Below are 14522 nucleotides of genomic sequence, written 5' to 3' on the forward strand. Positions count from 1 at the left end.
TTAATTTAACCTTTTTATATGGATATTATAAAACCAATTTGTTAAAGAAAGATAAACATCTACGTGGACTAGTGGATAAAATTGGACTTCTCAGGTCGATTACGGTGAGGACAAATCCTTGTTATTCCTAGTTTGTGTGGTAGGTTATAGGTATTTCAGGTTTCAGTATAATCATCATCATTTCAGCCACAGGACATCCATTGCTGATCATAGGCATCCCCCAATGATTTCCATAATGGCCGGTTGGTAGCGGCCTGCATCCAGCGCCTTCCTGCTACCTTTATGAGGTCGTCGATCCACCTAAGGTCCATCTTCAGTATAAAAAACATTATTTAATTTTGCAGTTAGGCTTCTAAACGTCCCATTATAATGTTAACCCTACCGCTTCGGGTCATAACGGGCCAGAGCGGAAAAGAAGCAAGACTCAGTCACTTTCGTCAGCCTAATCTCTATTTCAAAGTTTTCATCATCATCATCAAGTCATTCAGTCTCCACTCCAAGAGCACGACCCTCTAATTTACCAGAGGCAAATGGAGGATTTGGCCTACACTCCCCACGCTGGCCAGACGGGTTGGAGAATGGGGAGTCAAAAGTTTATTAAGAGGAAAGAGGAATGTTTATTGCGTCCCTGGTGACGCTCTTTTCAAAATGGTTCCTACAGAATACCAGCATCATGTTCTTTACGGAATATGATACAAGCTGAGTAGGAGCCATTTTGGTTCAACAATTTACTTATAATTACTATCCAAATTGTGTAAAATTACTATCATCATCATCATCATCAACAGCCCTTTACAGTCCACTGCTGGACTATGAGCCTCCTCCACTATAGTGGAGGGTTTTGCCATAATCTCCACGCTTGGCAGGCGGGTTGGAGATCGCAGTTTAAAAGATTGATGTTTTTCAGAGAGCGCTGCTGCCCATTCTCTGTTTGATGTGTAGTCCCTAAGTCTTTTTAAAAGTCGCTTTCTAAAATTACTATGTTTGAACCAAATAAACAATTTTTCTTTCTTTCTTTCTTTCTTACATTGTTTGTTAGTTTTGAATAGGCTCCGAAAGTACTGGACCGATTAGAAAAAATCTTTCATCGTTGGAATTTTACATTATTTCAGACTAGTGGCCGCCCGCGACTTTGTACGCGTGAATCCCGTTTTACGTGGAGTTTCGTAAAATCCTTTCTTAGCGGATACCTACATCATAACATCTACCTGCATGCCAAATTTCAGCCTGATCTGTCCAGAAGTTTAGGCTGTGCGTCGATAGATCACTATGTCAGTCAGTCAGTCAATCAGTCACCTTTGAGTTATATGTCAACGTGAAATTGTGAACTCTGTCAGTTTATAATATAACGCGTGAGATTGTAAACTAACAGTGGGTTAGGTTAGGTTAGATCAATGGTTCTTAACCGGTGGTCCGCGGACCACTGGTGGTCCCTGGAGGCATTCCAAGTGGTCCGCGAAGACATCGTAATAAACAAGTGACGTGACGTGATGAGTCGAGTCAACACAACGCAAACGGCGCACAGTGGGCGAGAAATCGACCTCCCCTTTCATAGGATTTTGAAAAAAAAAAAGTGGTCCCTGACAAGACAGAAATTTGGTAAAATGGTCGCTCGTGACTTAAAGGTTAAGAACCACTCGGTTAGATTGTAATTAAACTACGTCAGATTATAATCTGACGGAATTCACAATTTTACGGTGACATAGGTATATTTAGATGAACATAGGCGGTACGAAGTTCGCCAAGTCAAGATAATATAACTGTGTAAGAGCCACGAGCTTCAGATTACCTAAATAATGCGTACAGAAGACCCGGGTGACGTTTATAACAAAATATGGCCGACTTAAAGATTACCGTGGGTGGGACGAGGTTGTGAGCCAGTGAAAGATATGCGATAGATTTATTTCAAGAATCAACATCATCATCATTTCCACTGTTGAACATAAGCTTCCCCCAATTATTTCCATATCGCCCGGTTTGTAACGGACTCATGCGGCCCATTGCCACTTCAGCTTGCTAATCCGTCGGGCTTGTCAGCGACTTTAGTTCGTTTACGGATCTCCTCATTTCTGATTCGATCTCGTAAATAAACACCGAGCATAGCCCTCTCCAGAAAGTTTGACAATAAACTGATACTTATAGAATTAAGGTAGACTATTTGTGGTAACTCGTAACACAAATATTCGTAAGCAGTATGATTGAATTCCTGCGCTATGCATCCAGGTGGTTCCCGGGACCTTACTAGATCCTCGATCTACCTACCGTGTGGGAGGGCTACCTACGTCTTGCCCATGGTTGCCATTCTAGAGCCGTAAATGGAGATGGGCAGGACACATTGCACGGATGAACCAAGATCGCTGGTCCAGAAGGACCATGGAGTGGAAACCCCGCAACAACAACCGCGGCAGGGGAAGACCGCCTAAACGGTGGACAGACGACATCTGGTAGCAGGCTGGAGTAAACTGGATGCAAGTGGCCACTGACAGAAGTCGGTGGAGGGTTGAAGATGAGGCCTATGTTCGAAGGCGAACCTCCTAAAGGCTGATATAGATAGATAGAGTGGGGCACATAGCCACTTAAGTATCAGCAGAGTAGGTAGCTATGTGAAAGATATTATAGCTTTCAGTATAGCACGGCCTTAAACCGCAACGTCTGCAGATTAAGCAATAAATGATATGCTCAGCCATGAAATATTCCAGGGATATTCAATTCCAAGATTGCGGAGCACTTTCGAATGTGCTAGCACTTTGCCCGCGGCTTTGGTTGTCTTTTTCGATGGAACTACTCAGGTATTTTTGCCGGAAAGTGAAGCGTTATGTTTTTAACTTTGTTTTAGCTGCCCCAGCGAACTTCGTACCGCCAATGTTCATCAGAAATAATGTAGAATTCTAAAGGTGAAGGATTTTTTCAAATCAGTCCAGTAGTTTCGGAGCTTAATCAATACAAACATACAAACAATCAAATCTTTCCTCTTTGTATTGGTGTAGAAAAAGCCACCCGTGTAGTTTTTATTCAATTGTTTTTTCTATACGTCAACATTAACATCAGGCCTCCCCAACCCGTCTGGCCAACAGTGGTAGTGTAGAACAAATCCTCTATTTGCCGCTGGTGAAGAGAGGGTTGTGCTCCTGCAGTGGAGACTATGAAATGACCTGATGATGAAGTTTCCTTATCATTTCTTATGGTGATAACATAAAATTTTGACAGGCAGACAGCTGAGGTCTATTAATAAGGTATTTTTTTATGCAGAACAAGGCAGGTATTTGACCGCAATCGCACCTGATGTTATGCGAGATGCAGTCTAGGATGGTACATGTCTGCCCAGTAAGTGCCTATTCACGCTCGCTTTGAAAAGGCACCCTATGGTTACGGAACCCTAGTAAAAAAGCTCTATCCCTTTCACACTCCTACGCTTATACAAACACACTAGTGACTATAGAGCGTTTATTATATTATTATGGGTACTTTATGGGATGGGCGCCATACCGTAACAAATTACAGAGTTTATGTGTAACAAAATTTGAAATTCCAAGTGTTTGTTTGTTTTGATCCAATTTAAACACATATTTACATGGTAATGGTCGTTCCAGGTTATTATTTTAGTTTATGGGGACGACCATGGGTCGACAGTACCATTAGTGTTTCTCACTTAATACACTAGGCTGCAAAGACAAAGAGTCGGTTAGAGAAATCTATCTATAAAATCTAAAGGTCACTGGCAGAGAATGCCACGTGGCATTAAGTCCGCCACTGTACAGTTTTATGTGCAAAAAGTATAAAAAAATAACGGTCACTGACTGACTCACTCACTCACCACGAAATCTCAGAAACTACAAGCATTAGGAGTCTCAAATTTTGCACGGAGTTCCTTTTAGAACGTAGGTGCTCACTAAGACGGGATTGTGCAAAATTCAACCCCTAAGGGGGTAAAACGGGATCCACGCGCACGAAGTCGCGGGCGGCTTCAATATCTTCCAAAGCACCTGACGTATATCCGTTAAGCTAGCACCCATAACACAAGCATATTAATTGCTTACTGTGGGGCTAGCTGGCGCTATGTGAAATTGTCCAAAGATATCAAGGCGACCAGACTTAGGTAAGATTGTGGTAGCTAGCCAGGCGGACTTAGAAAAAGCCTAAGAAATAAATGTACTTTGAACGGGATCCTGTAAAAAACGGGATGTCACTTTGGGAAACAGCCCTTACTGCCAATCAATCCAAGCACAAATTTTTTCCCCCACTGAGAATCAAACCCGGTACCTTAACTTCGAACTCCTCCTATGTTCTTCTGATTAATTTCGTTGCGGGTCCAATGGCAGTTTAACTTTCCCCCGGGACAAACTTGACCTTCACTGGTTGTGTTATTGGCGGTCAAGCTGTAGATCCTGGCTACACAGGAGTTGTAGCGGTGGGAATGAGAGGTGGGAAATGGGAATATTCCCGTAAAACCCACCTGCGTGTATACAGGGTGGAAACGATGCTGGAAACATTGAATTTTCAGATAGTTCCAGTTTATTCTGTAATCTGTTATTGGTACCGTTTGAAAGAGCTTAAGTGCTTCTTTCAGGATCAGTAGCCAGTTTTTCGATATCGTGTATAGTTTTGATATAATCGAGTAAGATCATTATCTGTATATTTCCCTAAAATAAATACAAAAAAGTAAACAAAACTCTACTACCACTGCAGTTCTCTCCCTACCCAGTTACTACATCGAATTGCACAAACATTCGACAGCATTTCAACTTATACATTATACATTGTTGTTGCAATATAGCACGTATCACAACTACATAAGGTTGATATTTAGCTTGAAGATGTAGTCACAAATTAGTGCGCTCTTTGTACACACTGCACCCGGCGATAGCGGCTAATTACGGGCTAGGGGTGGGGGCGTGTCGATAAAGTTGATATCGATACATTACATTCAAAATAAAAAAAATCAAATCAAAATCAAAAATATTTATTCAGTTTAGACCACAAGTGGCACTTATGAACGTCAAATATAGTAAATATAAAAAAAGAAAAGGTAGCCCTTATGGGGCACTTTACATGTCTCCTTATCTTTTGGGCCCTACCAGCGCTTCGAGACAAACATAATTATGGCAAGTGCTGAGAAGAAACGCCGGAACAAACTCAAACGACGGAATAAATTACACTAACGCCCGTATTCACAAACATTACTATGAGGTCTCACAGTGCGCGTGGACGCACAGTGTCACACACGAACCAATCACAGAGCTCTATTCAACGCTGTGCGTTCGATTTGCATCGTTTCGTTTGTGAATACGGGCGTAAGGTCTTGAAAAAGAGGCTGATAATGACTGAGTTTCTTGCGCTGCTTCTTCTCAGCACTGGCCCATTTATTGGCCCGAAGCAGTGGTAGGGTTAATAAGTACTGGGACGTGTGAAATTGCTTTTTAGAAGCCTGTTTTATGAGGTTTACAGTTTACTAAAAATAATCATTCAAATAGGAAAACTTATTCAAACGATTTTCACACGTTAGAAGTCGCGGGCAAATATTATAAACTTCAAAACTGGTATTTACTAAGCAAAAAATATCATTAGTGACCAAAGTGATACTGCGACGTTTAAATGCCTATTTGACTTCAAAATTGTCTATGACTTTGAAAACCTTTTTGTTTTCTATTTTTTTACCAAGAAGGAACATCCAACAATCTTCTCTCACGCAATGTGTGGCCCTTCTTTAGTATATCGAATGCACCGTGAAATACTCTTATAGTGACATTGATTAACCATCAGGTGAGTTTGTCTTTCCAGCCCATTAATAATCCTACACCACCATAGCTAAATTGCTACACAAATTTACATAGGTACAGTCAAAATTGAATCCTACCAGCTTATTAATAGGGTGTAATTCGTATAATTGACAGTGAAATGCGCAGTGAGCTTATTAAAGCTGTTTAATGCGAAGCTTGCAAACAAACTGTGCGCTTCGATAGCGACAATTATGCAGTAGTGTTGGGATAGTCGATAAAATTTGTCGATAGAGTCAAACTGCATCAACAATTAATATATCAAATTTTAGAATTATAAAAGTAATTGCATATTTATCTACCAGGTTGACGTATCTGACTGTGGCTGTGCTAAGATAAATAAATAACTTTGGACAATTCATTCGTACATACCTATTTTATAGGAACTATCATAAAAAATCAATATAAGTATTAGATTAATTAAATTAGTTCTTACATAACGTTAACAAAGTAGCTTTTCGAGTAATTTTATGTACAGTTTGGAAAAAAAATTACATTGCGCCATCTAATCCCAAACTAAGTAAAAGCTCTTACTAATACCTACCTACATAGGTACACTAAAACACTCTCTTAATACCTGCTTCATTATACATAAAAAAAGCCCCAAAAATATAGGTACAGTCAGCATTAATTAGTTCGTGACACCCAAAGTGGCCAAAAAGTTGACAACACAACCTTATTCCAATGAGGGCTATCGTTTTTATACTTAACAGTTGGCACCCCTGGCGATTGACAGGACCTTACTCTACAGTGGCGCCATCTTGATGAGTGCAAATGCGATAGTCCTCCTACCACTTTAGCGCTCACGAGTTGGTGCCACTGTCTTTGCTACTAGCAAGTGACAGGACCTTACTCTACAGTGGCGCTAACTGGTGAGCGCTAAAACGGTAGCCCTCATTGCAACAAAGACGTGTTGCGAACTTTTTGCTACTTTGGGTGTCACGAACTATTTGACGGTGACTGTACACAAATGCTTCTACTCGTATTGTGTAACCCATCAACAAACAAACAAACAACTTGTAATTTTCCCCCAAAAAACAAGTTGTTTTCACAAACATCGATGTTATTCCCCTCCCTACCCGCTTGATTGCGAGTCCTGCGCGGCGGCGATAAGCAGAACGAATAGTGATGCGAATTCAATCTGCATGCATTATCGAGGACTTCTCTAAACAACGATCGATACTAGACGGAGACTGGAGAGACGATGTTTGTTGCAGAAAGGGCACTTTAAAACGCAGACATTCTGTTTTTTGCAGGGTCTGTATTTTGCAGGATCCCGTCTCTACCATAAAAATATAGTTGTCCTACACTGAACCGTCCCACCCGTGACATTGACAGGGAGGCGCCACCGTCAATACCGGATCGCTGGTTCCGATTTTTGACATTTTGAAAACTATGTAGTTGAATGATGGTGGTGCGCCGCCTGTCAACGAGTTTGGTGGGACAGTTCAGTGAAGGTCATTTATTAGATATTTTCGATCTTTCCCATTTGACATTACAAAATCGTTCAACTGTATAATAGGACTTAGAATAGGCGCACACCGTTGATTTTTCGTCGGCCGATAGTTTAGTCGGGCAGTTGATCAGTAATGGGCATGTATGGGAGTGCGCACACTACGCCGATTCGATTTGGCCGATTCTTCATACAATTTAAAATCGGGCACAACTATCGGCCAACTAAAAATCAACGGTGTGCGCCTACTCTCACTTAGCACAGACCTAATATACCTTTTTCAATAAACTCAAAGAATATCCAATTTTGCAGAAATGCCAAAACACTGTTACTAATATTGAGCGTCCAATTGAAAGCCTAACATTTCGCACCCGGTGCCACCGCCTGTCTAGACAGGAAAAGTGCTTGATAGAATTGTTTCTTTGGAAAAATATTCAGGTTTTTGAGGTAGAGGGTAGTTTAAGATATAAGATATAGTGTAGGTATAAGACAGACATAATGTTGCAGAGTTCTGAAGGTACATAGGTAGATTCTATGTATGTTATGTATTGTGTGGTACAAATAAAAGAAATTACAAAATTGGAACGGAAAAATTAGGTAGAATTATAAATAAACAGATATGAAAAGAATGGAGGTTCTGTTCTTAGTAGGAATTTAAAAAATAATTGTATGAGAAAAACGAAAAACCAATAATTATTCCCAGAAAATATTTGACCCTAGGGACTATCACCACTGAATTTTGATTGCGAAAAGAGTTTTTTTTACTGAAAATAGATATTTTTTCGACAATGTCATGGATAGATAGGTAATTTTTAATTTAACTAAGTGGTATAATAATATGTACTTGTTACTTTATCGACTGATGAATAAAATAATTGTGAAACCTAACTAAAAATTCGATTAATCGATATAACAAGTATTTTGAGACTGCGATTCGTTGAATAACTTGAGTAGATTAATTTTCAAGTTTCATAAAGTTTAGCAGTTTTAGCATCCCTTTAAAGATAAAATCAATTTTTTTCCCAAAGAACCAAAAAGTCTCTTTTTCTTTTATTTACTTTCTTCACGTTGGCAAAGTAATTTGTCCTACCCTAATGCGATTATAAAAATTCGAAGAAAACGTAACCTAAACCGCTTAAAGGGCTTCGGTGGGTTTCTTCGTTTTGCGTCGAGGTATTTTTAGAAATTGAGCTGAGAAACTCCAGTTTGTTAACTAGCTAGAGTTTGCCCGGGACTTGAAAGTAGATTTTTATATTAAGCAGACTACAGGTCTAGTAATTAACTCTTAGTTAGTGCCTGAGGTATGGGAGCGGCACGGAGTGACATTGACATATGACATGACAGAGAAACAGATCTATGTATTTTTTTGTGTTGATAAGCCCATTTATCTAGGAAGGCTTCCCAGTATTAACCCTACCACTGCTTCGGGACAACAAATGGGCTAGTTAACAATAAAAAAAAGAATCTCAAAATGTGTTGGCAAGCGCATAACTCAACGCCTGGATGGACCAATTTCACCAATTCTTTTTTTAAATGTTCGTTGAAGTCCAAGGATGGTTTTTACGGCGAAAAAAATTCGAATAATTTCTGGGAAAAACCCTAAAAACAGCCCATTTTTTACGCGGGCGAAGCAGCGGGCGGAAAGCTAGTTTTAAATAAAACCAGATTCTTTACCGCCCGATTTTGTACCTTATGTAACAGTTTAAAAACTCGTTTGCTGCATAATTCACACAGCTATAAAATCGTCATGTCCAGTTGTTGTACAAACTTATCGCCGTTAATTTAAATATTGACTTTCCCACGGCTGTTGGCAGTATCACACTCGCTATCTTGCGAGTTCAGAAATCGATGAATGAATAACGGTTGTGTGATGAAAATCCAATTTTATTAAGAAGTAGAGATTTTACGCTTTAAGTAGAAGACAAAAAATGTTTGGAATGTTTTTTTCTGCTTCTTTCCAGCACCGGCCCATTGACCTGAAGAAGTGGGGAGTTTAAAATGAAACTGGGTCTATAAAATTGCTTTATGCCATGATTACAAAAAAATAAGTGATAAACTTATATGACTGTTAACTATAGTATTACTGCCTAACTGCCTAGCTCGCATAAATATTTGTAGCTATGTAATATTTTAAATAAATAATTAAAACGTTTATTGCCAGGAAAACGAAATACATAAAGTCCCTATATCTAGTGGATACCGCAGTCTGTAAACCTTTGAAAAAGAGGCTGACAAAGGTGACTGAGTTTCTTCCGCCACTTCTTCTCAGCACCAGCCCATAATATGTTGTCCCGAAGTGGTGGTAGGGCAAGCTATATTTGGGACGTGTATAAGTGCCCTGGTAAGGGCCTATGTACTGAATAAACTATTTGAATTGGAATTTGAAGAACTTAATCTGAAACGCCCAGTTGGTTTTTTGAACACATCTACTCGCACATCAGTCACGAACCTCGACGACCTTTTGTTATGTTGTTTTAGGCATTTTAAACGCTGTGAGAGGGCGCCACAATAAAATTTGGCCCTGGTAAAAAAATTGAAGATCCGTGATTAGTAAATAACCCCTAATTCCGTTAGCCTGCTCCAAAATTATCGACTATACGTCATATGATATCACGATCGACGAGATAAGCGAGAATCAGTTATCGCACCTAAAATTGACCGGAAGTTTGACAAAATCCTTCAGTTCCTGTCGGTCTGATTACATAGGTTCATCAAGTCAAGCTTCGGTTTTGACCTCGTTGTTACAACTCCGATTGATAGAAGAAGAAAAGTGAACTCATCATATAACTCATTTATTTATGCAAATAGGCTTTAAAAAAGCACTTTTACACGTCCCAAATATAGCTTGCCCTACCACCACTTCGGGACAACATATTATGGGCTGGTGCTGAGAAGAAGTGGCGGAAGAAACTCAGTCACCTTTGTCAGCCTGTTTTTCAATAAAATACAGGTAGTAGACCCGGTTCGCCATAGATTCGTGCCTATTACTATTTGGTCAAGCTGTAGATCCTGGCTACACAGGAGTTGCAGCGGTGGGAACGAGAGGTGGGAAAGTCCCTCAAAAGTAACTGGAATATTGAACTGTGACCTTAGTAAATGAACTAAATAACTGTCCAAAGTCAACGGTTGACTCATTTATTGATTTCCAAGCTATTAAAAGTTGAATGAACGTGTAATTAAAAATGAATCACTCTTCATACGAAATGTGTGTTATTGATCCATAGATACGAATATACACAATAAAGAACTTACTTACTTACTTACAAAATGCTTACTTTTAATGTGTAGGTATGTCTGTTACCTTCACAGAATTCATAAAAAAACTCATAAAAACTCATTTTATTTTTGCAAGTAGGCTCTTAAAATTCACTTTTACACATCCCAGTATTAACCCCACCACTGCTTCGGGACAATAAATGGGCCAGTACTGAGAAGAAGCAGCGCAAGAAAGTCAGTCACTACCGATTTAGATGGGTATAGACAGATTGAGACCCAAGGAAAACAAGGATAGTTTTTATCCCGGTTTTTAAAAGGGGGATACGCACGCGATTACAGTCGAAGCAGATTGTCAAAGAAAGACAGTCCGATAGTCACTATTTCCATAGAAATGCGTAAGTAACTCTGTCTCTCTCTGTTTGTACATAGAGTTAAATTGGAATCTTTTTTTTTGTCAAAAAAATTCGATTTGGGACTTAATAAGGACTTTTTCTTGAGAATGTGACTGAGTCTCTTGCGCTGCTTCTTCTCAGCACTGGCCCATTTATTGTCCCGAAGCAGTGGTAGGGTTACAGTAATACTGAAGTATAAGTAGGGTTAATATTGGGACGTGTAAAAGTGCTTTTTAAAAGCCTATTTGCAAAAATAAATGAGTGTTATGAGTTTTTTATGAGAAGCAGCAAATCGAACGCACAGAATGAATATAGCTCTGTGATTGGTTCGTGTGTCACCCTGTGCGTCCACGCGCACTGTGAGACCTCATAGTAATGTTTGTGAATACGGGCGTTAAACTATTTGCCTATCAAGCTGAGGATAAGGATGTCGGTTTACACTATTTGTTGATCCTTAGACGTAGATAGAGCACGGGTGATATATCAAATTGACAAGTTTTATCGATAAAGTAGTTAAATAATAGTTAAGAGTTAGGTGGAGAGAGATTTCTATCGAATATTCCAACTAGCTTTCCGCCCGCGGCTTCGTGGAATTTTGTCTGTCACAGAAAAGCTTTAACGCGCGCGTCCCTGTTTCAAAAACCGGGATCAAAACTGTTCTATGTCCTTTCCAGGGACTCAAACTATCTCTATGCCAAATATCATCAAAATCGGTTCAGTGGTTTAGGCGTGAAAGTAAGACAGACAAGAGTTATTTTCGCATTTATAACATTAGTATAGTAGATTATACTTTTTAGGCCATTTCTAAAAGCTTTTAACAAAAGCACAAAAAAGATTTGTATTTTTTGGTGTTAAATTAGTATGTGTATGTCACTGTATGTACCTTTTTCTACTACAACGTCAAACTTTAGGTAGGTATGCACCGCCTGTAATTTCTTGCTTGGCTCTAAGGTTGACTGGAAGATAATATCATTTTTGCTCGACCAAAAGGTTAACTGGAGAATGCTGTATGGCGTTAAGTTCGCCTTTTGTTCTTTGAATAATGTGCAATGGTTTTAAATAACTTAAAAATAATTCTCAAAATAGAATCTTCCAAGTTTAGGTGTATCTCCTCTCCCAAATTTATCAAAATCGGTTAAGCAGTTAATACGGGACATTAAACAAACGTTCCTTAATAGATATCCGCAATGATTTGATGTATACCGGTACTTTTAGGCGCTTAATTACTAATAATGTTAATTGGATAATCTACCTCAATAAATACCTCTATGTACAGTTAAATCTCTACATTTTTAATGACCAACAAATCAATCAAGATTCAAGACTACAGTCAAACTAGATCCAAAAGTCATTTCTTGGAAATAGGCTTTCAAAAAGCGCTTTTACACGTCCCATTGCTTTGGGACACAAAATGGGCAAATACTGGGAAGAAGCAGTACGAAACTCGTCAAAATGTACGCCAAAGTCAATAACTTTCTGCAAATTAAGCTTTCAAAAAGCGTTTTTACACGTCCCAATCTTGATTTAATGGGCCAGTGCTGAAGAGCGTAAGAAACTCAGTCAAAATGTACCCAAAAGACTCTTACTTTTTGCAAATAAGCTTTCAAAAAGCGCTTTTACACGTCCCATTGCTTTGAGACACAAAATGGGCCAGCGCTGGGAAGAAGCAGTACGAAACTCAGTCAATACGTACCCAAAAGTCAATAACTTTCTGCAAATAGGCTTTCAAAAAGCGCTTTTACACGTCTTAATTACTTTTACGCTACCACTGCTTCGGGACAACAAATTGGCTAGTGCTAAGAAGTATACGAAACTCAGTCAAAATGTACCAATAACTTCTGCAATTAATAGCCTTTCAAAAAGCGCTTTTATATGTCCCAATATTACCTACTTTAGCTTTAAAACTACCACTTCTTCGGGACAATAAACGGGCCAGTGCTAAGAAGTATACGAAACTCAGTCAAAATGTACCCAAAAGTCAATAATTTTCTGCAAATAGGCTTTCAAAAAGCGCTTTTAAACGTCCCATTGCTTTGGGACACAAATTAGGCAAGTGCTGGGAAGAAGCAGTACGAAACTCAGTCAAAATGTACTCCAAAGTCACTTACTTTTTGCAAATAAGCTTTTAAAAAGCGCTTTTATACGTCCCAATATTAATTCTGCCACTGCTTCGGGACAATTAATGGGCCAGTGCTAAGAAGTATACGAAACTCAGACAAAATGTACCCAAAAGTCACTTACTATCTGCAAATAAGCTTTCAAAAAGCTCTTTTACACGTCCCAAATTACTTAAATTACTTTAACTCTACCACTTCTTCGGGACAACAAACTGGCTAGTGCTGAAGAGCGTAAGAAACTCATTCAAAATGTACCTAAAAGTCACTTAATTTCGGCAAATAGGCTTTTAAAAAGCGCTTTTACACGTTCCAATATTATTTTAACTCTACCAACTGCTTCGGGACAACAAATGGACTAGTGCTGAGAAGAAGCAGCGCTAGAAACTGTCAAAATACTCCTTGAAAATTATAAATTCATACCTAAAATCAATCGACAAACCTTATGTAAATTGAAACCTCTTGAGGCAAGCTTTCAAGCAACGCAATGCGGGCGGATACCAACCCAACATTAAATTGAAAAACCCGACGCGAAAACTCAAAATCTACTTAAAATAACCTACTAAATAAGCTAAAATACTTACCAAAATACAAAAAAGAGACAGCCAATGTAACAATGTCGAACAACAATACACAAACACTGTCACAATCACAGAATGTAACACGATATTTCGTTTGGGAGAGCGATCGGCACGCGCACTACGAACGAGGTCAAAACACGGACTGGCAGGCAGGGTTCGTTGTGTTTGGAAGACTGGTTGCAGTGGTGTTGCTAGCGTGGGGGTAAATTCCCCTTGGGTAATTGGGAATTCGAATTTGGGTAAAATAAGACAGAGAGAGAAAAAAATGGATGCAAGCTTTTTACCCTTTTGAGGAAAGATTTGAGGGAAAATATTGAAATCATTGCATAATTTGTATGTTTTTCAAAAACGAGCACTTGGATGCGGACAGTGCATTATAGACGGACGTAAGAGTTAATTAAAAATGGTTTTTAATTACGAGAACACTACATAATAAGCTTTTATTGTATAAAAACCAATATTAATTCAGTCGGACTTTTTATGAAAATACTGGAGAAATGTGCTGAACTGCTGCTGAAGCTTACAGCTTTAATTTAAAAAGGCACTCTCTTAAACTTAAAGAATAAAACTCTTTATTTTCAGGTAACTAAAATCGTTCAAAACGTCAAACCATCAAAAAATATGAATTGAATTAAAATTTCTTAGTGAATAAAGTCGCTCCTCAAACTAAATTTTAAATAAACAAGGCCTTAGGCAGTTCGATTCAAACTTATGAATTGAATGACTATTCATAAAATTTTACTATAACTGGTAGAGAATGCCTTATGGCATTAAGTTCGCCTTATACTAATTTAAATGGCATTAAAGATTATATAATTATTACAAAACCTAAAAAATCAACGTAAGAAGGTGATAAGCAAAAATTATAATTCCGAAAAAATTAAAACAAAAATAAGAAAATTAAGGATTTGCAACAATTGATGGAAAATGGTGCATTCGTACCTTCCTATTAGTATTCCTTACAAATAAAACAAGGGCAGCATTAAAACCTT

General features: G+C 38.7%; 1 protein-coding gene across 1 annotated transcript in view; it reads right to left on the bottom strand.

The window, feature by feature from the left end:
• The window catches only part of LOC135085882 (protein slit), a 153200-nt gene extending 139543 nt beyond the window's left edge, over positions 1 to 13657 (bottom strand). The window contains exon 1 of the mRNA XM_063980668.1: positions 13534 to 13657. The gene's annotated coding sequence lies outside the window, so the exon portion shown is untranslated. The remainder of the gene's footprint in view (positions 1 to 13533) is intronic.
• Positions 13658 to 14522: the final 865 nt, after the last annotated feature.

The sequence above is a fragment of the Ostrinia nubilalis genome, chromosome 30, assembly GCF_963855985.1.
Source record: "Ostrinia nubilalis chromosome 30, ilOstNubi1.1, whole genome shotgun sequence".
Lineage (NCBI taxonomy): Eukaryota > Metazoa > Arthropoda > Insecta > Lepidoptera > Crambidae > Ostrinia > Ostrinia nubilalis.